Source organism: Hemiscyllium ocellatum, chromosome 1, assembly GCF_020745735.1.
Source record: "Hemiscyllium ocellatum isolate sHemOce1 chromosome 1, sHemOce1.pat.X.cur, whole genome shotgun sequence".
Lineage (NCBI taxonomy): Eukaryota > Metazoa > Chordata > Chondrichthyes > Orectolobiformes > Hemiscylliidae > Hemiscyllium > Hemiscyllium ocellatum.
Genome location: NC_083401.1, coordinates 48,064,395 through 48,087,358, shown reverse-complemented (window position 1 = coordinate 48,087,358; position 22,964 = coordinate 48,064,395). Strand labels below are relative to the sequence as shown.

At 41.0% G+C, this 22,964-nt stretch overlaps 1 protein-coding gene across 2 annotated transcripts in view; it reads left to right on the top strand.

Moving 5' to 3' along the window:
- The window catches only part of atp8b1 (ATPase phospholipid transporting 8B1), a 146,035-nt gene that overhangs the window by 199 nt on the left and 122,872 nt on the right, over positions 1–22,964 (top strand). The window contains exon 1 of one of the 2 annotated variants that reach the window (XM_060852299.1): positions 25–95. The exons of the other annotated variant lie outside the window; for it this stretch is intronic. The gene's annotated coding sequence lies outside the window, so the exon portion shown is untranslated. Of the gene's footprint in view, positions 1–24; positions 96–22,964 lie in introns of those variants that run through there. 2 annotated transcript variants of the gene reach the window in all.

Below are 22,964 nucleotides of genomic sequence, written 5' to 3'. Positions count from 1 at the left end.
TTACATCGACCGATTTTACATAAGGTTACTTTGATAGGCATGGTGTTAGTTTAAAGTATTGGAACAAAAACTGTTGGCTGACTTTAAGATTTAAGGTAAACCTGCTGTTTACTTACCTGATTTTAAAATCCATAACTGCTTTTGTTTAATTATGAGTTTTACAAACGAATTGTATGCTATATCTAATAAATATTGCTTTAAGAATGTTAAAACCGCTGTGTGATGATTGGACGGATTTTGTTTTAAAATATATCCGCGACATTTGCAATAGACAATGCGTTTTGCTTTCTTGTTTCTGAATCATGCTTTGAAAGTAATTTAGAACAAAAACCTCCTGATGTTCTAACGACCGACAAATTAAAGGTTACCTGCTTGGAGATTGCCTGAGAGTGTAATACTTTAAATTGCGTCGAATGTGGATGAACTGAGAGCTTCCACACATTTTGTTTGTGACGGGGTGTTGTGTTTGAATGCTTAACTCTTATTTCAGCTTCATCTAATGTACGTTTACCAATTTGATTTTACGGTTAAAGTGCGTTTGTGCATCTTAATCCGGCCAAACTCTTGATTCTCTCAGACATGGGGTCCTGTCTCTTTGTGCCTGTCTAAGGCTGCTCTTTGTAGGTACCGGCCATACTCGGGTATTGTGGAAGGACCCACGACTTCACGGTTTTGCATGTTTCTTTTTTCCCTCCTTTTTTCGGGTTTTTTTGACTAGTTGGTGGCGAACCCTATAATTACATTCCTTCTTTTAGATGTTTTCTAACCTACTTGTTCAGAGATGTTATTGCATACCTCTGGAGCAGGTGGGACATGAAGCTGGGTGTCTTGGTTTAGAGGTAGGGACAGTACTACTGTCACATTCCTGTTTGTTGAAAATTGTACAGGCAGGTTTCTGTTTTCTGGCATTTGTATAGTGCAGTTAACTACAAACTAACATCATCTTAAGACATGGAATGTAAATTTAAGCCCTTACAAAAGAATTGACAAGTCATCAAAAGTTTAATATTTCAGTCTTGTTTTAATGATTTTGCAAAAACAAACTTAAACTTAAAATCCATAAAATCACAATCCCCAATTCAGCCTATTCATGCCCTTCCTTTCTATATTTATATTTCCCCCCCCCCCCCCATTGTTCAGTCTCTTCCCATTTGGGTCATGAATTCTCTGACACTGTATCAGTTCCACAATTTCCAGTGTTCAGGCCTGAGCTATTTCCTTGTCACCATGTATGTACAATTCCTCCTAATTACACATGGTTGAAAGGCTCTCCATGTCTTCCTTGAAATGTCCCTATTCACCATCACCCTGCTTTATCTCACTGAGTTTATTCTTACTTCGAACAGCGTTTCCTTTAACTTGTCTTCCATTTCTAAGGCAAGGGTGTGGCTGGGTCTACCAAATGGTTCCCAGTTACACATGTTTTGTTGTGCCGTATGTGAAAAATTCCTTGTTCTCATTGTATATGGAGACCCAACTCTGTGACTGATGCACCAGCGATAACATTGGTGCTGCTTCCTGCTCTCATCCAGAATTGGAAAACATTTCCCTGGTTTTGCTTCCAATTTTCCATCAGCTGCATTGGTCCATATCTGACTCTCACTTCCCTTCCTCAGTCTGGCTGATTCTGTTTCTGGGGAGAAGCTGACCACCAATATTCACTATGAAACCAACCACTCCCACAGTTACCTTGACCAAATTTCTTCACAATCTATGTAGGGTCAGTGGATTGGACATGCTAAATTGCCCATCGAGTCCAAGGATATGCAGGTTATGTGGATTAGCCTTTGGAAATGCTGTGTTAGAGATTCAATAGTGGTGGATCTGGGTGGGATCCTCTTCAGAGGGTCAGTGTGATTCGATGGGCCAAATGGCCTACTTCCAGATGCTGTTGGGATTCTATGATTCTTCCAGTTGCTTCATATCCTCCTTTTTTCCTCTACAGAGGTTACTGCCCACCCCTACCACAGTTGACAGAGCCCTTAACCATGTTCGACCTATCACTCCCATTTCCACCTGATCCTCTTTCCTTTCTTTCCTTCCTTCCTTCCTTCCTTCTCACATTGACCATTACCTCTGCAACACCTTGGTCCATTCTTTCCTTTCACCTAACGCTGCTTCATTCTCCCATGGTACCTTCCCATGCAATCGCAGAAGGTGTGAAATTTGGCCACTCACCACCAACTTTCCCACTGTCCAGGTGAAGCAGCATTTTAACTACTTTGAACCTACTCTACTGTATTCACTGCTAACAATGCAGTCTCCTTGACAGCAGCAAGTTAAAACCAAATGGGTAGCCTTTTTGAGCAGCACCTCTGCTCTGTCCATGTGAATGACCCTGATCTTGCAGTTCCTTGATGTTTCAGTAAACCACCTTGCTCACTTGCTTTTATTTCTGTCCTGAGCCTGCTATAGTGTTCCAAAACATTACTTGTCCGGCTTGTGTTGAAATACCTCACCTCATTTTCTACTTCTGCACTTGCCAGTCGCTTGGACTCAATATTTATCAAGTTTCACAACTTCTTCAGAGTATGACCTCTGTATTCCATTTTTCTCACATTCCCCCACCTTCCTCTGCCATGTCTTTATTTTATATCTTGTTGACCAAGTGGAGCCTTCTCCTTTTTTCATGCTTTCTTTTACACCCATTTTCCATTTCTATTTTCCCTTTGCTATCTTTTCCTGTGGGAACCCTCTCAATATATTCGACTTGCTTGCCTGTCCTTTCTGTAAACAGCTCCTTTTCAGTTCTGAAGAAGTCATAATAGACTTAATACTAACTCTGTCTCTTCACTAATGCTGCCAGACCTGCAGAGATTCTCCAGAATTCTGTTTTTGTTTTATGCTTCCAGCATTGCCAATATTTTGCTCATATGTCAAGGATAAGCTCAGTTTTAGAATGTCAGGGTGAAATAGCTGAAGGTTTTCCGAATTACATTAGGACAGAGGGTGTGGGTTGGGGGTTTGTATATTATGAAGGTCAGAGTGTAACTAGCATTAAGAACACATCAGTTTTATATGGTAAATGGGGTACAGGCTATAGAGAGATTTGGAAGTAAGGACTACTTTAAATGTGATACGTGCGAGTGGGTGGGTGACTGTAAGTCACTGGGCAAATACTAATTAATATGGGGCATGATTGAGCTGTTAAGTTTGAACAGTTGGATATTGTGGAGATCCACAAGATGGTATATAAGATGTTGAAGCAGTTGTTTAAAATTTACAGCATTTTCTTTTTAAGAAGTTGCCTATGTATGTCTAATAGGAGTGTCGCTGAAGAATTATCTAAAAGAAATCTTTGAATAATACCCAGAGATGTGCAAACAGAGGAACAGGAACCTTTTGAGATATATCCATGTCACTGGGACAAGAAAAACATGTCATAGAATCAGAGAGATGCACAGCATGGCAACAGACCTTTCGGTCAAACTCGTCCATGCTGACCAGATATCCCAAACCAATCTAGTCCCAGCTGCCAGCACCCGGCCCATAACCCTCCAAACCCTTCCTATTCATATACCCATCCAGATGCCTTTTAAATGTTGTAATTGTAACAGCCTCCACAACTTCCTCTGGCAACTCATTACATACACGCACCTCCCTCTGCATGAAAAAGTTGACGCTTAGGTCCCTTTATATCTTTCCCCTCCCACCCTAAACCTATGCCCTCTAGTTCTGGACTCCCCTACCCCAGGGAAGAGATTTTATCTATTTACCCTCTCTATGCCCCTCATAATTTTATAGGCCTCCCCTCAGCCTCCAACGCTCCAGGGAAAACAGCCCCAGCCTATTCAACTTCTCCCTATAGCTCAAATCCTCCAAACATGGCAACATCCTTATGAATATTTTATGACCCTTTCAGGTTTCACAACAGAATCGCATGCAATATTCCAACAGTGGCCTAACCAATGTCCTGTACAGCCGCAACATGACCTCCCAACTCAATACTCTGACCAATAAAGGAAAGCATACCAAACGCCCTAAACCCATGCTCTCTAGTTCTGGTCTCCCCACCACAGGGAAGAGACTTTGTCTATCTAAGATACTTCTTTGTTGGACTAACATGGGCCCCTTCCGGACATATTTGTATTATCAATAGTCACAGACGAGGTGCCGGAAGACAGGAAGTTGGCTAATGTGGTGCCGCTGTTTAAGAAGGGTGGTAAAGACAAGGCACAGAACTATAGACCAATGAGCCTGACCTCGGTGGTGGGCAAGTTATTGGAGGGAATCCTGAGGGACAGGATGTACATGTATTTGGAAAGGCAAGGACTGATTCGGGATAGTCAACATGGCTTTGTACGTGGGAAATCATATCTCACAAACTTGGTTGAGGTCTTTGAAGAAGTGACAAAGAAGATTGTTGAGGGCATAACATAGATCACATCTACTATGGACTTCAGTAAGGTGTTTGACAAGGTTCCCCAGGGGAGACTGATTAGCAAGGTTAGATCTCATGGAATACAGGGAGAACTAGCCATTTGGATACAGAACTGGCTCAAAGGCAGAAGACAGAGGGTGGTCATGGAGGGTTGTTTTTCAGACTGGAGGCCTGTGACCAGTGGAGTGCCACAAGGATCAGTGTTGGGCCCTCTACCTTTTGTCATTTACATAAATGATTTTGATGCGAGCATAAGACTTGCAGTTAGTAAGTTTGCAGATGACACCAAAATTGGAGGTGTAGTGGACAGCGAAGAGGGTTGCCTCAGATTACAACAGGATCTGGACCAGATGGGCCAATGGGCTGAGAAGTGGCAGATGGAGTTTAATTCAGATAAATGCGAGGTGCTGCATTTTGGGAAAGCAAATCTTAGCAGGACTTATACACTTAATGGTTAGGTCCTAGAGAGTGTTGCTGAACAAAGAGACCTTGGAGTGCAGGTTCATAGCTCCTTGGAAGTGGAATCGCAGGTAGATAGGAGAGTGAAGAAGGCATTATGTATGCTTTCCTTTATTGGTCAGAGTATTGAGTATAGGAGTTGGAAGGTCATGTTGCGGCTGTACAGGATATTGGTCAGGCTACTGTTGGAATATTGCGTGCAATTCTGGTCTTTTTCCTATCGGAAAGATGTTGTGAAACTTGAAAGGCTTCAGAAAAGATTTACAAGGATGTTGCCAGGGTTGGAGGATCTGAGCTACAGGAAGTGGCTGAACAGGCTGGGGCTGTTTTCCCTGGAGCATCAGAGGCTGAGGGGTGACCTTATAGAGGGTTATAAAATTATGAGGGGCATGGATAGGATAAATAGACCATGTCTTTTCCCTGGGATCGGGGAGTCCAGAACTAGAGGGCATAAGTTTAGGGTGAGAGGGGGAAGATATAAAAGAGATCTAAGGGACAACTTTTTCACGCAGAGGGTGGTATGTGTATGGAATGAGCTGCCAGAAGAAGTGGTGGAGACTGGTACAGTTGCAACATTTAAGAGGCATTTGGAGGGTCTATGAATAGGAAGGGTTTGGAGGGATATGGGCCAGATGCTGTTAGGTGGGACTGGATTGGGTTGAGATGTCTGGTCAGCATGGACGGGTTGGACCGAAGGGTCTGTTTCCATGCTGTACATCTCTATGACTCTAAGGGCAACATCTTCATGCAGACAAGGTCTTTCTTGAAATTCATTTAAAAAACATGATTTTGCAGTGAATCTGATAAGAACACCACATCCTCTTTGATCTGTCTATGATATTTGGCAGTCATAGAGGTGTACAGCATGGAAATAGACCCTTGGATCCATGCTGACCTGATGTCCAACCCAATCTAGTCCCATTTGCCAGCCCTTGCCCATATCCCTCTTTAACCTTTCATATTCATATGCCCATCCAGATGACTTTTAAATGCTGTAATTGTATCAGCCTCCTCTGGCAGCTCAATCCATGCATGTATCACAGTGTTCCCTTTTATATCTTTCCCTTCTCACCCTGAACCCCTGCCCTCTCTAGTTCTGGACTCCCCCACCCGAGGCCCTTTTATATAAACCTCTATAAGGTCACCCCTCAGCCTCCGACACGCCAGGGGAAACAGCCTCTCCCTGTGGCTCAAATCCGCCAACCCTGGCAACAGTCTTTACTATTCGTCCATAGGTAAAAGATGTTTTGAGCACATGACCCTTCAACATCCTTCAAGCTCACGACTCAATCATTGCCACAACTCTTTCCATGCTGGCTTTCGTGCTGAAATATCCTTAGCTCTTTCCCTTTGTTCCATCTGCCATCTGAACATAAAATCTCTCCTAGCTACCATCCCCAACTTCAGATATCCCTTTATCTTTTCCCATTCTCTTCAATCATAGAAATGTCTTCTGTGCACACTTGAGCAATTCTTAGCCCCTTTCCCTCACTATCTTCAATCAATCCACCTCTTGCAACCACCAACACTTCTCTGTACTTCCAATACAACTTTGTGTTTAGATGCCCAACTTTCTTGCTTTTGGTGTTTTGCCCATAATATTCCTACATCAAATTTATCAGTTCACTTTCTTGCCTTTTAATATCATTTTTATCGTAGCTGCTTTATTGATGCCAGCACAGTGAGGCCACTGACCTATTTCTGGGATTTACATTTGGGACTCTTTTGATGTAGTGGTAGTGTCCATACCTCTGGATCAGAAGGCATAGGTTCAAATCCCACCTACTCCAGACTTGTATCAAAACATGTCTGAACAAGTTGATCAAAAAATATTCCAGCAGCTTTTGTGATGGTACCAATTTATGAACGTTCACCTGATCTTTTTGCTCTTCAATTTTTGTAACATAATATACCTCTGAAAACCTGTTTCTTCAAAACACTTTTAATTTTATGTGAGAATCTTCAATTTATTAACTTAAATGTATTGTTGCCAATGGCAACCCAGTATGATAGGGGTCATGTTGTTTATTACCAAAATGTCTTACGTGCGTAATATTGGAGATGCAATGTTTGTTTTTTTGGAACAATGGAAAGACTGGCTACAGCCCTTTGGCAGATTTGCTAACATGTTCAGAAACAGGTCATAGAACAAGTGCAAATTGTCTTCGTTGTAGATGCTTTCTAGTTCCTTTTTATATGGAGGGAAGATTAAGCCCAAAAACCGAAATCTGGGAAATCTAACAACAGTATGAAGAGCAATTCCATCCCATTTCTTGGCTGTCATGTGAGTTGCCAGATAGGCAGGAACTAGTTTTACTTGCTGTTTGGCATTTATAGCACAGATGCATCCCTTCCTTTCTGCATTGCTGTCCAATCTAGATTTTTAACATATTTGCTTGTGGCACGCAAGTAGGACTGACAGGGAGTGGTGAGCCTTTGCGTTGTCCACATTCTTTCTGCTAGTGTTGGGAAATTTCAGAATATTAACTGTGACTGTCAAATGATTACATATCTATTGTCAGAATTGTGTGTATCCTACACATTTATGGTACATCACTTAGAACATCAATGCAAGCAGTAGGGAGGGATTGGTATCTGCTTTGGACCCTTGTATGTTTTCAAAAATGTGTTGCTGGAAAAGCGCAGTAGGTCAGGTAGCATCCAAGGAGCAGGAGAATCGACGTTTTGGGCATAAGCTCCTTGGATGCTGCCTGACCTGCTGCGCTTTTCCAGCAACACATTTTTTGAGCTCTGATTCTCCAGCATCTGCAGTCCTCACTTTCTCCCTTGTATGTTTTACCTAGAAGTGAAAAACCAAGTAACTGAACTGTTTAAGTTTAGCTTTTAGCCTCCAAATTGAGCTGAACAGCTCTACCAAGCAAATCAAGAAGACAATTTTAAAAATCACACAACAGCAGGTTATAGTCCAACAGGTTTAATTGGAGGTGGTTGTGTAACAAAATCATAAGTTACAGAATTTAAAGCAACAGGATTTCAGTGTCATGGAATGTAATATTAAACCAATTTTAGCTTCAATCTTTCATCTTTAGATTGATTGTATTAGTTTTGGTTCCTTCGTATGTAAATCTCAGAATTTTTTTAAAGTGACATTCTTAAGGTCGCTTTTAACAAAAGCTGCCATCTCAGCTCAGTTAATACATTGAAGGTTAAAGTCAGTCTGTGTCCCAATGTTAGATCAGACTAATTCTATTTCTAAACTGAGACTTATGGACTCTTACATGGATTTATGCAGTTTTTGAACAGAATAAAATATAATTCTGCAAGTGCAAATTCACCCCACAAACGTGTGTGTGTGTGTGCAGGGGAGACAAAGTGAGTATGTGTAGGTGAGTGTGCATATGTGTGTGAGTATAATGGGGTACAAGACTGTGAGAGGGTGTGTATGTGTGGGGTAACTGTGTGAGTTTGAGAGAGCTTGTGTATGAGGACAAGTCCCTCTTTCGCACGAGACCCCTCTCTCACATGTCCACACATGCATCCTCTCACAGGCTTCTACCCCATTAAAATCACACACATACAGGCACACACTCTCACACACCTCCCCTCTTTTCCCCCCCCCCACACATGCGCGCGCGCGCGCGCACACACACACACGTGCACACACTCACTCTGTCCTTCCTACACACAAGTTGCAGAAATGCAGTTTTTGTGCAAATTAAAATGTATATATCCATGTAAGATTCCACTTTAGAAATGGAATCAGTGTGACCTAACATTGGGGATACACTTTAACCTAAGACCTTCAGTGCATTATCTGAGCTGAGGTGGCAGCTATTATTAAAAGTTATCTTGTGACTGTTACTTTAAAGAAATTCTGCGATTTACATATGAAGGCACCAAAACTAATATGGTTATTCTAAAAGATGAAAGACTGAAGTTAAACTTGTTTGTTAAATATTACGTTCCATGACACTATAATCCTGTTGCTATAAATTTTATATCTTTATGATTTTGCTCCACAACCATCTAATGAAGAAGCAGCACTTCAAAAGCTAGTGCCTCCAAATAAACCTGTTGAACTCTAACTTGGTGTTGTGATTTATATTTTTAACTTGTCCACCACACTCCAACACCGGCTCCTCCACATCATGACTTTTTGTGAGCGTACTTATCTGGAGCAGAATTTCTCTCCTGTTTCAGTAAATGGTGATTGTCACTTGGAAAGAAATCTTTTTAGTGCGTGCCTGAGCAAACCGAGGTGTGTTTCATTTTCTAACATATACTGAGCATGTTCCATAGTACTTGGCGTATTAATTATAAATCAGTTAAATAGGCAAAAGAGATTGCAAGGTTCTGAAAATAGAACAATGTTAGGTCTACCAAATTTGATGAATCTGCTTGGGCTTTTCTTGAGAAACGTGTGTTGTTTTTTTCAAGTAATACCTTTGACTCAATTTACAATTCGGAGTTTAATCTAACCAACATTGTCAATATTTAGAAGTTGAGTGTGAAAGTTGGAATGCATTCAAAGATTTTCCAGCTATGTTGTAAATGACCTTAGGTAGTCTCTTGGCCTCAAGGATGACTTGCTGTAGCTCAGTCATGCAATTGGTGGGCCATGTGTGGGACAAGATCAGGTAGATGACTTCTTTTTGAAGTTTTCGCACTCTTTGCAATGTCTGATTTTGCTTCTGTGCCTTTTGGTGCCTCCCTCAATGAACCCTTCATTTTTTTTTGGTCACAAGCCAAGGACTCCTGTGAGTTGACAGGAATGTTTGACCTCATCAGGAATGCTTTGAAGTCATTCCTAAAACATTTTGCATTCTTTTTCCTGGAGTTTCCTTTCACAATCAGGTCCTGACGCATCTGTTGAACTGAAGTCTGAAGTCAAACACATAAGTGTCATGACAAAAACCGAAGGAATGCTCACAGTGGAAATCAGAAACAAAACCAGAAATTGTTGAAAAAGCCCAGCGAGTCTGGACAGCATCTGTGGAGGGAAGTCAGAGTTAATGTTTCCGGTCTGGTGACACACTCTTTCCTCAGAACTGTTCTGCTGATATAAATGACATGTCCTATCCAGTAATGTTCACTGTGGAGAATACAAGTACAGTGACTTCATGAGATTGATATCCCTTTGATCTGACTATTGGTACATTGACAAAGCTATTGAAGAAGGAGAAAGTGAGGTCTGCAGATGCTGGAGATCAGAGCTGAAAATGTGTTGCTGGAAAAGCGCAGCAGGTCAGGCAGCATCCAAGGAACAGGAAATTTGACGTTTCGGGCATAAGCCCTTCATCAGGAATGGCCCTGATGAAGGGCTTATGTCCGAAACGTCGAATTTCCTGTTCCTTGGATGCTGCCTGACCTGCTGCGCTTTCCCAGCAACACATTTTCAAAGCTATTGAAGAATTCAACCACTTTGATAAAGACGTATCTACCTTTTCTGGTGTAGATCTTGAAAGAGTCTCACTGCTCTGTCAAGGTGATCATACAGACTCACTAATGGACACTCTCTCTAATGACCAATTTTCTTTTATATTGCCAACTTGTCAGCCTTTGTTTACGCTACTTGTCTAATCTTTTGCTTTTCCTCTGTGTTATCTGTTGTGCACTAGATTTCCTGGTACAAATCAATCTGGATTTCACAAGGGTGAAATTTTTGTTTAAAACTAATTTAGCTTAATTTTTCCAACCCATCTGGGGAACACTTTGTTTTATCGTATGCAGCCCGACACTCCCTGTTAACATGTTTCTAACTACAGTGTATGGTTTTATCTGCTAATTGCTCTTTCCAATTTTTTTTAGCTAATTCCCTTGTTTAAAAAATGAAAACCACTGGTGTTTCCTTTAATGATCAAGCTTTGGGGCCTGCAATTTTCCTATTCCCGTTTGCTGTTCTTTTTGAACTTGAGTCTCCAGTCTGTTGAAATAAACCTAACCTCCAATAGCCTGTTTGCAGGAAGGTGAGCCATTAACATGCAAATGTCCCCACCACTCAGAAACTGCCTCACTGGTTTGTTCTAATGTGGTATTCTAATTAGGTGTTTATTTATAATCAAAATATTCAGAACATCAGTGAGCTAGAGGCATATCTGACTGGTTATGATAATGATCTAACATCAATTGTGACGTAGGACAGGACTGAGTTGTACATTCTTTCTGTAAAATATTTAGGAAGGATGATTGTGAGCACTAATGCAAAATCAGCTTCTCTGACAAATTATGAAAATCTGCATGAATTACTAGAATTTACCAAATAAAATTTGCTTGCTTTCAAAAGCAACATGTAAAAAATGACAGAGCTGAGGTCAATTGACTGAAAACTGTTTCTTTCAGTTAATAAAGACATCATAAACATAATCTGTCTCTCTGCATCTTGGTGCTTGACAGCTTGAGCCTACACTTTGAAGTATGGTCATTCTTATCAATATAAGAAACAATATAAACAATTTGCATGCAGCAAATCTCACAAGCAGCAGTGAGACCATGAATGGGTAATTTTTTTTCATTTAGTTTTCATGCTGGAGAATAAATATTCGTGAAAACATTGGACACAGTTTTCCTGCTGCTCTTGTAAGGTCAATGGAATCTATTATGCCCAAGTGTGAGAGAGTCTTGCTTTGTCGACATCTCTGAAAAATGACACCTCCTGCAATGTAGTGCAACGTGGGATTGCCACACTGAAGTATCTACAGCAGGAACTGATACTCCAACTTGCTCATTCTGAAGATTACTCCCATCAGCTCACAGCTGAAATACTATAGAGAGCTCACAGAAACAAATTGGGAAAAGTTGGCAGATAAAACTGACCACAAGTAGTTGATGTGCAAAAAGGAAAGATTTTAGGAGCAATCTTGGATAGAACAAAATGCAGAGTTGCTTAGATGAATTCTTAAATTTCAATTAAATAGAGCATTTTTTAAAAAACGTTATACCTGAAATGAAGATTCAATAACACCAGGAAATAAAGCACACAACAGAGCTATGCATGTAATTAGGAATCTAAGAATGAGTGAAGAAAGACACTGGTGATATCATGGCCAAGTGTAAAACATACCAGGCACCAAAAGAACAACAAACAAAAGAGTGGATTTGATTGGAGGTTTATTTAGACCTTGTAAATGATGGAGCTATGGAAACACTCAGTAATTTGTTTAGTCATCTTGGTTGTGGCAATGAAAGAGAAGGCCAAACAATTGAGTAAGACACTGATAAATAAGGAAGTTGTCTTGAAAGCAAACTGTGAACTTTCAATGTTAAAACGTAGTACTCCTTTGACTCCCTCAGAAATCTATTGTGAGGAGATGAGGGAGACTTGCATATAAAAATAACTTTTGAAGTTCCTTGGAATGTCAAGGTTAGAACATAGAAAAGTACAGCAAAGAACAGGCCCTTTGGCTGACAGTGTTGTGCCGAGGAGCTTGGAGAGTTTTGGCATCTACGTTGAGAAAGAGCTAAAGCTCATTATTATAGATGTGTCAGACCAAGATCCAACTAAATACTTTGTAAAAAAGCTAACATGGATAACATTAATAACTTAGATGTTTGTGTATTGATTTAAGAAAAGCCAGCAACTGTGAGTAGAAGGTAGATTATACCACAACATTAATGTCATCTATTGAGGAAATGTGAATGGATCAACAGTAGAAATGCCAAAGATAAGTACTTAATGAACATGAAATCCTCAAATGAGCAACACAACAGTTTGAACTTTAAGTGAGCCTTTTCTTAAAAAAAACTTAACTTCACTTTTTCACAGGGTATGTATGCCGGTCAAATTGTGTTCAGCCTGTCTCATGTTTACTTGATGTAAAACTCATTTGCAGGTTGTTTTTACGATTTGTATTGAAAACCTTTTTCGTGGCTGGGTCAGCTTTATCCTCTGTTTTTTATTTTGTAATTTAGCTTGTAGTGTGAGCGGACTTATTTTCTGAATGACCGGCAGAGCTACTGAGTGGGATCAGAATCCAGATCCTTAAAATTGCTGCTAGTGAAAATTCGTTGAAACTACTTTTGATCTTGCCTTGCATCTTGCTAAGATCAGAGCTGTAAATGGTAGGTTCTTTGATTAAGAAATTGGAAATTTTTGGACTCTGTGTGTGTATGAAGCAAACGATTTCTCTGTATAGGATGGCCAAACTATAAGTAAATTATTTCTCCCACCTTTACAGAATCCACAGTACTGTGTCAGCACAATATATCATTGTTGATAATACTAAACTGATTTTAGGTTTGATTTGGCCTTGGTTTTAATGTTGAAACCTTCAAGCATTCAAGTCAAGGAAACCACCAAAACTCTGGTGTGGGAGACTCCGTGTCTCGTTTTGGGTGTGAATACACAGCTGTTAAATGAAACATGCAGTCCGCCTCAATTTTAAAAAGTAAACATGTAGTTAGATTAATCTTGGTAGCATTCTCTTGCCTGGGTTAAAAATCTATGGCTGTGAGCCTCCGACCAGGTTTTGATGGTGAGCCATCCAAAGATTTTGATACAATTCTAAATGAGTGCCACATTATTGGAGGTTCCACCTTTTCAGAAGAAGTACTAAACTAAGGCCCTGACTCTGCTTTCAGAACTTGAGTTCTTTTGCATTTTGTTTTTTGTTTGATAACGAGCAGACCATTTCCAGTGCCCCGGTACTATACAAAAGCAATTCAATGAAGGTGATAGTAGGTGAGTTGTGATATTTACTCTCTTCAAACTCTGCAAGTTTTAAAACTACTTACACTGCAGTAGCCATTACAAACCTATTGTGGCAGCCAATCATGGCTTCTGCAAATATATTCCGCGGTTATGGTCTAAATTTGCACTCTCAGTAACAACTCCATACTTGCCACTGGTTCATATTTTGTTCTGTGCTGTATGCTATTTTCTGACCATTCCTTTTCAAAATGGTAAGAACACATTTAGTTAAAGATACTTTATCAAGCAATATATGTTTAGCAGGCATGGCCTTTTGCTTATTGTGCCTTATCAAACATTTGTTCGTAGGTAAATTTAATTTCAAACCAGGCCTCCCCTCCTTCCTCAAATATAGGTACAAAAGTGGTGTTTAAATGACAGAAAATTATTAAATCTATCACAAACTGAACAAGCAGTGCAAGTTTGGGCAGGACATCTGGTCTGCCATTGTTCAGTATTCTTCCCTCTAAAACCTTCGCTAACTTCCACCACTAGGTATCCAAGATGGAAAGTTTATTTTCATGTTCCATCTCTTGGATCTCACAGCTGAAACAAGGTTTGGACACACTTTGCATTTATGTGGATTTGCGTGTTGCCAACTGGGTTAATAAAGTTGATACATGGGTGAGTTGGACTGGGCTCATCCCTTTGCTGATAAGATAAGAATATTACCAAAAAAAAAACCACTTGAATATAGCGTGGCTCTAAATACCTTTCTTGTATTGTAACTCTTGTTGCAGGAAAGTTTTAAAGTTCTACTTCCCCTTTTTGATCAGAACTCACATGACACTAGGTTATAGTCCAACAGGTTTATTTGAAATCCCAAGCTTTCGGAGCACTGCTCCTTCATCAGGTGATGTCCTTTGTGGGTTAGGCTGTGCTGCAGTAAATTAATGGATGAAAAGTCAGTGATTTAGGACACTTATGTTTAATGGCAGTTTACTGAACAGTACATGATGCCACAAAGTCACCTCGCCAAACATTTGCCCTAAGTGTGTACCAGCAATCTGTATATATCATGGATACATTTTGTTCTCTGCATTGTTCAGATGTTAATTCAACCAAAACCAACACATTAAGTTATAAAGACAAGGCACTTAAAATCTTGTACAGCTAATATATCTGGCTACAGTTTTACCAACATACTTGGGACATAAACCAAATTAGTCTCGAAGGATGACATTTTGAACTTTGAAGAGAAGGAGAAGGTCATTAGTTCTCTGATGAGTTGATGCTAATTTTGACTAAGAATTGTTTTCTTTCTTCCTCTCTTTGAAAATGTCATTGCATAGAATTCACTGTTTGATAACGTAGATGGATGGGATTGTTGTCTGTTGTCTGTTGTTAGGATAATGTCTACTCTTTTATGAAAATAAATACAGGAAGACAGAACCTGACTCTTACTCATGCCACAACCTGAGTAAACATAAATCTGACCTGAAGTAAACTAAAAGACTTGGGAAGATTAAAGATGAGTTGAAAACTAGGTTGACAGTTTTAATTTTGAGGTATCATTTAACCATTAGTTCACTCAGTGAGTGGTGACAGGACTTGGTGCAAATTAAGTGGAGTTTTGGATGACCACTTGTTTATTAATGACAACGATTTTTCTCAGAATACCACGTCTGAATTCTTCCAATCAGATTTCCAAATTGTGTAACATTACTCTTCTATGTTTTGCAGTTTTAAGGCCCTCTCTTTTGCAATTTCCTGCCTATGCCTTTTTCCACCTCTCGCTGCCTTGTTTATTCAAATCTTTCCTCCTAGGGCCATCAGTTAGTGCTCAGGTGAAGTATCTTGGGATGTTTTACAAAGTTACGATCATCATATGAATGCATATTTTTATTACGTTAAGACAATCCTTCATTTAAAAAAAGTTCATACGGTGCTCTATGCCCCATTTAAATACATGATGCTGAACATCTTTTAATTGATAATGCATGATATGTATGGATAATGAAACAAGGTAAGGTGAGGGTTTATTTGGGATCAGTTTTTCACATAGCTTTTTAAGTGAAAGATAGTGATGCTGCTTATATAATTGTGTTTTTACATTGTAGCTGCTGACCAGAGATCATATCTGTTCTAGCCGCAAGTTGCCTTATATGTACTGGTTTCCTCCATTATGAATTTTTATGCTCAGGAAAGAGCTTTGCGTATAAGTTTACAAAAGCAAATGAAGTTCTCTCCTTGCAGTTATGTTTTCAGATCACAGGCAGGAACAGTGCTCATTCTTTCAAATCAATTTTGGGGTCATTACATCAGGGAGAAAATGTGTGGCAATGGATATTTTCTTGAGCCTTCAGACTGCTGAAGTTGAGAGCACGTTTTTCGTTTTCAGTTGAGGAACCTAAATTTGTTAGCTGACGGTCGACATTTTATTGGCTTCACAGTTGCCTTAAGGTTGGACATAGTCATCTTGGTAGCTTCATTCCAAGTACCTGACTTTACCTTCCTACAGTTGGTCAGTCAGCACAGTCATCCTTATGGTGCATCAGCAAGAGAAATGAGACTTTGTTCGTTGATTTGATTCTTCATTTGGACAGCTAACTTTTACCACCATGCTAAAATAACTTGTCAATCCAGTCTCAAGTAAATTAAAAGAAGCCCTGAATGCATGTATAATGCATCTCTTTCTCATGGCATGTGGTTATTGACAAGGACAGCATCTTTTGCATATTTGTACCACTTTGCTTGAAAAGCCGGTGGTGATGGTGAGCCATCTTCTTGAGCCACTTTCTGGTGTAGGTTCATCCAAAGGGCTAATCTGAGCAGAGCCTCAGAATTATGATGCTGGAATTGTGATCTAATTCTAAATCCGAATCATGAGTGACAGGGAAGGAAGGAACGGTCTACTATTTCCTTGTCCCATGAACCTGCTTCCCTTGTCCTCAGGTGGTAGAGTTCATGTATATTGAAGGAGACTTGGTGCATTTTTTTTAAAGTTGTAAATGCTGCTGCTACAGTAGTGTGGATGGTGGAGAGAATTAATGCTTAAAGTAGTCTTTTTGAGTGCTGATCAGACAGTTTGGTGCTAGATAGTGTCAAGCTTCTTATGTTGGTGGATCTTCATTGTTTGGAACATTCTCCATTTCCCACTCGTGATGTGTGCCTTGTGGATGTTGGACAGGCTTTGGAGAGTTGGGAGGGGCGTTGATCATTGTAGAACTCCCTTGTTGTTGGCTTGCTCTTGTTGACACAAGATTGATGTGGCAACTCCATTTTCCAGATAGTGGCGAGCCAAGTGTACTTTTGAAAATTTTGTAATGGTATTTGTATATAGTACCAGTAGGAGTTAACTGACTTCACATGATCAGCTCCACTGATGAAAATCTAAAGCATTGGTTACTTCTTCCTAGAAACACAGCATTCAAGTATTAGACCATTGGTCATGTCTTGGTGGTGTAGCAGCAGTAATGTGCACATAGTCTTAGGTTGAACCTGATGTCACACAGGGGATAATCATCTATCTCTTGAGTATTAAGGAACATGTGACAAACCTATTAAGAGAAAGTGAGGACCGCAGATGCTGGGAATCAGAGTCAAAAGGTGTGGTGCTGGAAAAGCACAGCTGGTCAGGCAGCATCCAAGGAGCAAGATAGTCGACGTTTCAAGCATAAACTCAGTAGGAATGTTGTTTTGTTGGGGGGGGGAGGAGGAGGTGTGTGGAGGTGGCCAATGAGGTTGAGAGATAAACGGGAGGGGATCGAGCTGGTGGAAAAGTAGCTAGAAATGTGATGGTACGTGAAGGTGGGGCGGGGTGGGAGTGATGGGTCAGAGTGGAGGGTGGAGTGGATCAGTGGGAAGGAAGATAAACAGATAACACCACTGTCTTGAACAGTCCTGAGTTGGAAGGTTGGATATGGGATAAGGTGGGGGGGGGGGGGGGGGGGGGGGGAAGATGAGGAAACTGGTGAAATTGATATTGATCCTGTGTGGTTGGAGCATGCCAAAGCGGAAGGTGAGGCCTTCTTCCTCCAGGCGTCTGGTGGCTAGGATTTGGCAGCGCAGGATTTGAATGACTTTGACTTTGGCAGAATGGAAAGGGGATTTGAAGTGTTCGGCTACAGGACAGTGGGGTTGGTTTTGGTTTGGTGTCCCAGAGATGTTCTCTATAAAGTTCTGCAAAGCTTCTCCCAATGTAGAGGAGATCATATTGCGAGCAACGGATATGGTAGATGAGGTTTTTGGATGTGCAGGGAACTCGCTGCTGGATGTGGAAGGATCCTTAGGGACCTTGGATGGAGGTGCAGGTTTTGCAATTCCTGCGATGGCAGGAGAAGGTGCCGGGAGTGGAAGGTGGGGGCGTGGACCTAACGAGGGAGTTATGGAGGGAGTGGTCTCTGTGGAATGCAGATTGGAGTAGGGACGGAAGTATATCTCTGGTGGGGTCTGTTTGTAGGTGGTGGAAATGGCAGAGGATGATGCATTGTATCCAGAGATTGGTGGGGTTCACGGGCAGAGGTGTGGCAAATGGAGGAGATTCACTGGAGGACATTGTTGACCCTGTGGGATGGGAAATTGTGTCACTTGAAGTAGGAGGCCATCTGGGATGTTCTGGAATGGAATTGGTCCTCTTCGAAGCAGATGCGGTGGAGGTGGATGAGTTGGGAATAAGGGATAGCATTTTTACAGGTGGAGGGGTGGGAGGAGGTGGAGTTGGTGCGTTTGAAGTAGATGTCAGTGTTGAGTCAGTTACTGGAGATGGAGAGGTCCAGGAAGGGAGGTCTTGAGGTCTTGAGGTCAGGGCAGAAAGTGTTCATGAAGTTGATGAACTGTTGAACCTGTGACACCGATACTTTCTCGATGTAGCAGAAGAAAAGGTGGGGAATGGTGCCTGGTAGCTATGGAAAATGGACTGCCTCACATACCTGATGAAGAGGCAGGCATAGCTGGGCCCTATGTGGGTGACCATGGCTACTCCTTTGCTCTGAAAGATGTGGGAGGATTCGAAAGAGAAATAGTTGACGGTGAGGACCAGTTCAGCAAATCGAATGAGTGTCTCTGTCTCTGTTGAAGGGTAGTGGTTGGGTCGGCGGGAGAGAAAGAAACAGAGGTCTTGGAGGGCGTTCTCTTGGTGGTTGGGCATGTACAAGGAATGGATTTTCATGGTGAAAATGAGGCATTGGGGGCTGGGGAAACAAATGGAGGGCATGGATGGTGTTCCAAATGTATGTAGGGAGATCCTGGAGAAAAAGGGACAGGAGGGTGTCAAGGTATGTGGAGATAAGTTTGGTGGGGCGGGAGCAGATGGGTCGATCGGGGCAGTTACGTTTGTGAACTTGGTGTAAGAGGTAGAGCCTGGCGGTGCGGGGTTCTGGGACAATGAAGTTGGAGGCTGTGAATGGGGGATCCTCAGAGTTGATGAGGTTGTGGATGGTCTGGGAGATGATGGAGGTGAGATCGTGGTCAAGGGGGCAGTAAGAGGAGGTGTCCACAAATTGGCACCTGGCTTCAGCAGTTTAGAGGTTGTGCACCAAACTATCACTGCGCCTCCCTTGTCTGCTGGTTTGATAGTGAGGTTGGAGTGGGAGTGGAAGGCTGTGCATTGTAAGGGTGAGAGGTTGGAGTGGGTGAGAGTGGTGAACAGGTTGAGGCAGTTGATGTTACAGTAGCAGATGGGGATGACCAAATCAATCCCATTACCCTATGGCTGACCACTTCAACTCCCCCTCCCCTCCACCAAGGACATGCAAGTCCTGGGCTGTCTTCACTGTGAAGTCCTAGCCACCCGACGTTTGGAGGAAGAACATCTTTTCTTCTGCCTTGGGACCCTCCAACTACACAGGATCAATGACTTCACCATTTTCCTCCGTTCCCCTCCATCCACCTTTTTTTTTATCCCAGATCCAACCCTCCAACTTGGCAATCTCTTGAACTGTCCATCTTCTTTCTTTCATCCACTCACACTCTCACTCACACTCACACTCACACTCTCTGCTCCATCCTCCACTCCCCTCCATCATTTACCTATCTACCTTCCAAGCTACTTCCCCTCCCCCACACCCCCAAGCCCCAGCCCCTCCGATTTATATCTCAGCCCTCTTGCCCCCCCCCCCCCCCATTCCTGATGAAGAGCTTATGCTCGAAATGTCGATTCTCCTGCTCCTCAGATGCTGCCTGACCAGCTATGCTTTTCCAGCTCCATACTTTTTGAAATGTAACAAATCTACATCTAATTCAAGATTGAGCCTATCTTCTGAAGCCTGTGTGTAGGCATATTTAATTAACATGGTTTGGTCTGTTATCAAATAAAGATTGAAGGCACTCAGTCTCACCAAGATACTCCGATGGTTTGGGTGGAGCAACGACAACATTCTAATCTGACCATAAGTATCAAACAGCAATAGTGAGATTGTTGGAGAATGTCATTGTTTATTAGTTAATGGTGCAAATGCTCAGGAGCTGAGAGCTTGTGAATGTTGTATACTCGTCAGTGAACATCCCCTATTTTTGGCCTGACTGAAGATATAATTCTGTGACATGACTGTTAACCTTCTAGGAAGTCTTCTACCAGAACAAATTGTGCAATTGTTTTTGAACCGTTGATTGTCACGGGTGTTTTATCTGAATAAATAGATATTGCTCGATAGCTTCAGAGAAACTTAATTAGTTTGCCTTTCCTAAAGAGAGTAGACTTCACTTGGCAATATTTCAATACCTAACAATAGACACACCATTCCCCTTCTGCCATGGGACATGAATAAACAAACAGTCAACCTGCAAAGAACTGACTGTCTTGGGTGTAAAATGTAATATAGCTGTACAACTTTGCTGTTAGGTCAATACCACATGTTGAGGAAGCACAAACTCCGTGCAGCTGATTTAACATCCTGTTCTGTTCTAATGAGCATCAAACATTGAATGTGTGGTTTTGCATCAGTCTCTCAATTGTGTGGATTTTTCTATTTGTTTAATATTGGGCTCGGCCATCATTTATGTTGGCAGAAGTGCAGATGCTGGTGAAGAGAGTCAAGATTAGTGTGGTGCTGAAAGAAAAAGCAGGGAAGGCAGCATCCGAGGAACAAGAAAATCGACGTTTCAGGCAAAAGCCTTTATCAGGAATTTATTAATCACTTATGTTGCCTCTCTTGTCAATCTGTTGGGCAGAAATAGATTGAGGACCCATTGACTTTTTTTTCCCTTTCCCTCCTACTTTGGAACAACTGGTTTTGACACTGAGTGACTCAGCACAATTGCAAGCCGTGCCACACTACCTCATTAAAATGACCCCCCTTCACTACCGGATGGTAAATATCAGTCGAACATTTGATTTTAGATTATTAGAAGAAAGTGTGATTTGCTTATACCTGATATCTTAGCAGGGGTCAGCAGATTTTTGCAGATAATTGCCTAAGGAATCTAGCCTAATTTTTACCCTTTGTGGCCCAGGATGCATTGTATTGCTCACCATAAAACTAGTTTGCATTGTGTGTTTTAGAACCTTGCTGATAATGTCAACCGATCAAGATGCCAGAACTACTTTTGTATTTGTAAATGTGATTCCTAGATCTTGTTCAAAAAAAGCCAACACAAGTTTAGATAGAACTTTACTATATTTAGTTATAAATTGTGCATTTACAGAGCTTCTATGCTTAACCAATTAGTTAAGGAACAATTAAATCTAGACCAATGTAATTGCTAGTGTTGACCTTTGCTCTCCTGTTACATTCTATTGGGATCATTCTGCATTTTTAATGAAGGATAATTTAAGACCTTTTGACAAAGATGGAGGTAAAGTGTGGGGTGAAATCTGAAGAATGCTTAGGGAATGATTTAAATATTAAACGATGGTTTCTTTGTTAAATCGTTGAATGGTTAACTGTCCACAGATACTCTGCTGAAAGACTTTTTTATAGTTTGATAATTGCAGTACTGTAAAACATTATACTGCAGTGTCAAGTGTAAAAGAAATACACACAGTTGGAGGGACATGTGTGCTACATTATCGCACACAGTGCAACAAAATATAGTGATTGCACAGGTAAAGGAACATTCGTTTTCTTAGCCATCATAATCCCTAAATCCTTCTGCTCAGGTTTGTCATCACAATTTCAATCTGGCACACCTTGAATCACCATCCCTCATTTTCATTTACTGCCACTCAGTGGGTGTCCATTCCAAGATGCAAAACACCTAAGCATCTTGCTATTAATGATAATTCAGTAGTGAAGGCTTGCTCATTCAGTGTAAATGTGATTTCTGATTTGTCATAATGTTGCTTGTGGATCAATTGTGTGTTTAAGGCCACCAGGAGGAAAAATGTTACTGGTATTTCAAAAGCAAGAACTTTTAAAGAGAATTTGTCCTATTTCTCTGTGGTGTCTTTGACATTACATGAAAGTGCCTTTTGTGTTTTGCGTAATTTAATTACTTTGTAAATTTACTGGGTTTTTTTTGACCTGACAAATATGCAAGCTGTTCTGTATCTGAAACATTTCTTGAACAACAATGAAATGAATAATCAGCAAAAGTCACTATAAGGACAATAAGTGGACTAGAAGATTCCTTTAGTCTTAACTTTATTTTGAAAAGATTCCAGCTGATAACTGCCTGAAATGTCTAATGTTTCCTCAACTTTCAACAATGTCTCATCATCCTTATCATTCTGTTACACACGTTCACCACTCCAAATGCAAAATTGTTCAATATAACATCAAAGTACCGTGGTAACTGAAATGGGAAATACTCAGCATAGCTGACAGCAGCTGTGAATAGAGAAATACTATTAACAGTTCAGACCTGTGGGATATTTTAACAGGTTCTAATGACAGCTCAGCAACCTGAAAAGTCGCTGATTGATCTGAGTATTTTCAATGCTTAGATTGGTCAAGGATTTCCTTCTATACTTTACGCAATATTGGAGTTCAAGAACTTCAGGCTTTCTCAAACGAATCTTTGGGATTCAGCTTATTTGCCATTAAAACTCTGTATCACATTCAAGTCTAACTTGAATCATTCATTTTTTTTTCCCCCAACTTACCTAAAAAGGCAAGTGGACTATATTGTTATCACGTTAATTTCCTTTTATGTACTGTTTGCAATGGATTAGTATCCTCCATCATTAAGGTTAGAGCTGAGGGTGTTCACTGCAAAATGCTGAAATATATTTGACTCCTCAGATACTGAAGCAGTAAATGCATGTCCAAATGCAGAGAGACATGGGCAGCATCAGGTTTGAGCTGAGAAGAGGCAAGTGAAATTCCATCACTAGTGATAAGCAATGACTATGTTCTACAAGACAGAATCAAACCATCACCACTTAACATTTAATGGCGTTCCAATCACTGAATTCCCCACCACATTGGGGTTAACATTGACAAACAGAACTGAACCATCAGATAAATGCAGTGGCTATAAGACCAGATGAGAGGCTAGGAATGCTGCAGTGAGTAATCCATTTCCCGACACTACAAATTCTGTCCTCTGTCCGTAAGGCACAAGTCAGAGTATGATTGCATACTTCCCATCCGCCTG